The sequence below is a fragment of the Prinia subflava genome, chromosome Z (genome assembly GCF_021018805.1).
Source record: "Prinia subflava isolate CZ2003 ecotype Zambia chromosome Z, Cam_Psub_1.2, whole genome shotgun sequence".
Taxonomy (NCBI): Eukaryota; Metazoa; Chordata; class Aves; order Passeriformes; family Cisticolidae; genus Prinia; species Prinia subflava.
The window spans coordinates 7,872,872-7,878,871 of NC_086283.1; positions in this window are offsets into that span (position 1 = coordinate 7,872,872).

Below are 6,000 nucleotides of genomic sequence, written 5' to 3' on the forward strand. Positions count from 1 at the left end.
GGTTATAATGATTTGGTTGAATTTACAATTCTAGGAAAACAAACAAACTTTGCAGTGCTTGTTTATACAAGGTAAGTGTTTGGCAGAGACAAAACACTTAATTTAGTATTCATAAGTCCTAAGATACCAGTCCTGAAATGGGGGCCATTTTTGATTTGTCTAAGATATCTGACGATTTTGAATGAAGAGAGACTTTCAGAAACATTATCCTTTTACTAATTCTCCTGGCTTTTAAGCTGAATTTTTCAAAAATTTACATTAAATATGTTTTTCTTATGACTGCTGTAATTGTTACATTGCTGCTGCTACCCTTGTGCCTGTCATATCACTAGCAGACATACCTTCAGAATTGTAACTTGAATTTAAATCCTATTGATGAACTTCTAACAATCTAGGTGTAAAAAGAGGCCTTTTACTTTTGTAGCACTTATAAATCCTGCATATCATGATACATTTCTTACTCAAATGCAAGATACACTCTGCATGCCTAAAAGCCTTACTCAGGCTGGGAGAGCAGCATCTCAAGGGCTCAGTCTGGAGGAAAGGAGAGAAGGGAAGTCCTGGTGCCACAGCCCATTCCCCACCCACAGCACACCATGCCAGGGGCTTGGACACCCTCTGTCAAGGGCAATGTGTTCCCCTCAGACAGGATTTCCTCTGACTCAAGCCACAGAAACTTTGCAAAAGAAACTGCATGGAGTCAATAGCCAGGCTGAGACCAACAAAGAAACTGTAGAAAAACTAAAGCAGGAACTGAAAATATTTTCTCTGTTCAGGCTGGTCTTAAGCCATTTTGATGCTTGATCCTAGCTTGTTCTAATCTCGTCTCAGTCCTTCCACCTCTGCAGTGCTCCACAGCCCTTCTTATCTTCTGCTCTTCCCCTATTTACTACAAATTTCCCCTATTCCTTGGCTTTCTAATCTCTTAACAATATTCCTCTGCCAAAAAGAGATAATTAATATGTCATTTATCATCACAACATTAATAGCTTTGTATTACCACTCTCCCCCTTTTGTCCTTTACTATACTACTCTTCAAGGCAGGAAGATTGATTCTTACCCTAGCATTTTTCCACCAAAATGTGCCTGGTTTTGGTTGGTCCATAAATAACACAATAAGTAAAACCTCTGCAAGAAGGAAAGCAAAGAAACTTCCTCAATCAGGATTTTTGATGGTGATGAGATATTTTCTCAAGCTGCACTCTGACAGAAAGTACAATGGTCTCACTAAGTAGAAAATTGTATTTTTAGTCATTTGACTTAAATGGGATAGTTGTCTGTACTCACAGCACAGGCTATAATTCTTCACTCACGGCCTAATAAATGCTTCAGTTTCTGAAGTGTACCACCTTTTCTCTTTGAATTTCTCTTAACTGCTCAGATAATACAGCTACAATACTTTGTTTCTTGAAAACCTAAAAACTAAAACAACCCAAGACTTCCATTTGTCCCAAACTCCTGCATGTCATTTTTCTACAACATTTTTAAACAGAATAATTAACCCAAGAGCCAGATAATCTACGTACAGTAATGAGAAATCAGACAGTATGAGAAGAGTGCAGCATTCTGGAAACATGTGAAACTTGTTTCAAGAAAGCTGTAAAAATAAACTGCCAGCAGTGTTTGCTGGGTTTCCTAATGTTCTTACCCATCAGCTTTCTCAACAGGCACTCACGGCTCCTCGGGGCTCCCGTGTGCCCCGAGCATCGCTCCTGTGCACGGTCCTGCGCAGCGGGGACTGAGACCCCCCTGTGGGCACGGCTCACTGCAGATCCACTGCTCAGCCTCTGTGCCTTCCCTAAGCCATGGCTGGAATGCGCAGCAGAGATCATCTCCTCAGCCTTCTGCCTTCTTGACTTGCCCTTCCCTGGACAGTCTCTCTTACCCTCCTATGGACACTGTCCCTTTGTTATTACCTGCAATAGCCACAAGCCCTGTGGGTTTTATGCTCTTGGCCAGGCTTCAAGTTCCAGCGCTTCCCTTGCTTCTCACCCTCCACACACTAATCAGAGGTTCCCTAGTGGGGTCTGGGATGTAGATGCCTGTTTAACTTCTGTCCTCAGCATTTCAAAACCATTAGTCAGGGCCTGGACTGTGGCCATCAGAATACGAGTACTGTAAGGTAAACAGTAACTCCCATATTTTCCTCACCCCCTGCATCTGGAAGACAAATAATGAGTCCCACAGTGTATTGTTTATTCTCATCCCATATTAATTTTAGTTATAATGGTCAGCTAATAGCCATTTCCTTGATATTAGGTGGAGCACGGCAAGGCACCACAAGGCATGGAGATGGGTACCCTGAGATGGGAGGATGGCTGACTTGTGCTTTCACACACTTCACCATATTCTGAACTTTATCTCCAGTTAGCAATCCTGGTCATTGTCCCTCTAAGGAGTTACCTGTGACAGACTGTATTACCTGCAAAACAAATGCTTGATCCAGACCAACCTGTGGTCAGAACAAGCTTCTCTAAGTTAAACCCCATGAAATCCCGGGTGATCATGCCTCTACCTGCATTGCTATAAATAACATCCATGCTGTGAAGTATCCCAACTGTTAAACTCATCTGCAAGCACTGTGCCTTCAGCTCATCACTGTTAATTCATTCAGTTTCCCCTCTTCTTCATTTTAGGTAATGTCAGGTTGCTTCTCCCTTGGGTGAGATAATATTGTGCTTAATAATTCCCAGCTTATGGGAAGGACAGAAGGCAATGGGAGCTGGTAGAAGACAGAGACAGTCAGAGAAAACTTAAAGACATTCTGCAGTTCTCCTGCCAGTCTAAGGCTTGAGATGATTTGGGTCTATTAGCTTGCTCAAATTTTCTTTTGGCAACAGCCCTTTCCTAAAATGTCCTTCATTTCTCTGATCATTTACCAAATCACTTCACTTCTATATGTGCAAGTTACAATGTTTTTCTTCATTTTAACTTGTTCCTTTTCTTACCAGTTATTAAGTGTTATTGAAGATCTGCTTTTGAAATGTGCTTACATTTGTATTATGTAACTTGGATAAAATATACTATACTTTAATGAACTATGTTAAAATATAGACTGGTCAAATTACATAAATCTTAATAAACATCCACCCCAAAGTTTTAGGGTCTCTTGTACTCACATCTTTTCAACTAACAGACCCACTCACTGTCTTTATCCTAATAATAAATCCTGGTCCTCAACAAGTGCCAGTGAGACTTAAGTGCATGCAAATTGATTTGTTTTCATCAATGCAATACCTAATCAAGTCCTGGTAAATATTAATGGTGGTCTTCACCATAATAAAAAAAAAAAAAAAATAGTGAATATGTAAAAATGGAAACAGATGTTTTCCTAACTACCATAATCAAGAAGCCCAATTTACAGAGTAGAAATAGTTATTTGCATGGTCAACAGTGATGGAAAAAATCATGTATCTTCTGCTACATGTTCTAACAAAAACCTCATTTTTTGCCTTAGGATAAAGGATAAGGCTCTTATCCAAATAGGCTGGAGAAAGACCAGTGAAGGAATAGTACAAAAGCATATTTTTTTTCAGTTTTATGCTGCCATTATTTTTAATATTGCAATTTTTGTCATTTACTGGTAAAGAAAAAAATAGAAAAATCTTATAAAGGATTAAATGGTAATTTTGACACAATCTATTGCTGTTAAAAAGGTATAAATTATAAAAGCACTGGATCTTGATTTGTGCCCATACTACACGCAAAAAAATTACTTTGAATATAATGGAAATCAATCCTTTCTTAGAATAATATTTTTTATAGACTATATGTTCATTTGAATCGTGATATGACACTTGAGGGTATGAAATTTTTATGGAAAATCAAAGAAACAAGAATTGAAAAGAGCTGAGAACCGTAGCTGCATCTAATATTTCAACAAGAGGCAAGATAAAGAATAAAGACTTATGCCTCAAGACTCTATGGTCTAAACTACTGTCACATCTCACTCACTAGATAAAACACACACTCTCTCCCTGTTCCCAAAGAAGCAGGAACATAAGATCACAGACAAAACCAGTTTTACTAGGCGAGATTTGCACAGAGAAAAGTTGTTCCAAAGAGAGGCTTGAATGACACAAAGAGAGATCCTTGGTGCTTGACAAATGAGAGATCCTTGGTGCTTGGGAAGTGGGACAGCATTGTAAAGATGTTCAGCTATGACAGAGAGAAAATAATAAAATCAGAAAGAAGTTACTGGTGGTCAGCAGGGAATAGCGAGTAAGTGCTCTCTGGGGATGTGCACCCCAAGCCCCTAGAAGTTAACAGGAGATTAAATTCATCTTTGTGTAACTGGAATATAGACTGAAGCCAAATAATTTTGCCCTTAGCTTCAGCGCTGTCAGGATTTCCACTTACTTCAATGCATCATAAGCATAAAAGCACATTTAGCCTTGGTGCTAAACTGCAGTCCACACGAGGAAATGTCATCCAGAATCAAACTTGATACTGAGCTATGCTGATTTATGGCATGTATAGATCCAAAATTTTCAGAAACAAACCTTCAGCTCAGAAATAGTAGAGGAACATATAATTCCTGTAAAGCATCTAAATCAAGGGCTTACACGAGGAAGCCAGCCTCCTGACAGCACTGGGGGGAGGCTAAATCCTTAATTCAGGTGGTCTGAATCATCACCTGGCAGGTCCTCTCCACTCTGCAGGAAGCACCAACGCTGAGGCTTGACAGCCCCTCTGCCACGTCCTCGGAATGTCCTTTGTCCAGATAAAGAGGTAGCAGAGCATTGCACAGATCCTCAGGTTTTGCTGAGTGCTTTGCTTTTCCTCTGAAGATTACTTTCTCACTCTCACACAATAAAGTTTAAACATATTAATGAAGAAACATACATAGGTTAATATGAATAGAACTGCAGTCAGCTCTCAATTACACAGTTTGAGGGTTACATACTTTGTGCACGGAGCACAGAATAGCTCTGGCACAAGTATTTCACTGGATTTGCTTCCCTAAGGAGCAGATTCACTCTCTCTCCCTACTCCCCACAAACGGATGTAGTAATGAAATAAGCTATCCCAGGCCAGAAAATGCAGATGTGCTGCTCTGCGTGCTGTTGACACCCAATGCCGCGTCCAGCAAGGATGGAGCCAGAAATGTCCACCACACCCAAACCGTCTCTGAAGAATCAGACACATATGCCCTAAGAATTACACATTTTATTAATGGCTTTCTCCATTCTTTTTCTTCTTGCCCATTCACTTGAATGAAGGCCACACTGAACAGTGTTCCTAACAAAAAACTTCTTCTCAGAGTTACTTTACATTTTTTCAAAGAATCACACTTGGGCTACTGCATGGTGCACCTTCAGTTTTGCACACTGCTCATCTTAGAGTTCATCAAAAAGCAGTAATGATTGTCTGGAGAGGAATGCTGGAAGAATAATAGGAGGAGAAATGATTTTCAAAAAGTAAAATAATTTCTCAGAGTACAAGTCCTGCTGCTCCTCTTTGCTCCCTCTCCCTCCCTACCTGCTTCTATCTCATGCACAAACACTGTACATTGGATAAGTTACAAAGCTTTGCACAGAATGAAGAGCAGTTATTCTTACTGACAGTACTATATGAAGCCAGTAACTAGGAGTAACTGGGGCCAGGTCCTTTGGGAAAAAGGTCAGCAGAATTCCAAGGTATTTTTTCTGTCAGCACTAAGCAATCTGCAGGGAGTCAAAATTTATCATTATACTGGACTCATGCTTGAACCTATCAACTTTTTCTTCCAGGAACTTTGGTCCATATATAAATATAGACAAAATATATTCTTACATGCTGAAATGCTTGGCTTTTGTTTTTGCCACAGGCATTCAAATATAGTTATAAAACAATGAGCATTCAGATATATATATGGACAAATCAGAAAGAGTGCCTAAGATATTAATCTATGGTTTAAGGAAAACAAGTTTTTCTTTAACCATGTGTAACAGGTTATGAACCTTATTTATTGAGTATTTACTAATTTGACATTTGCACGCAGTATTATAAAATTATTCA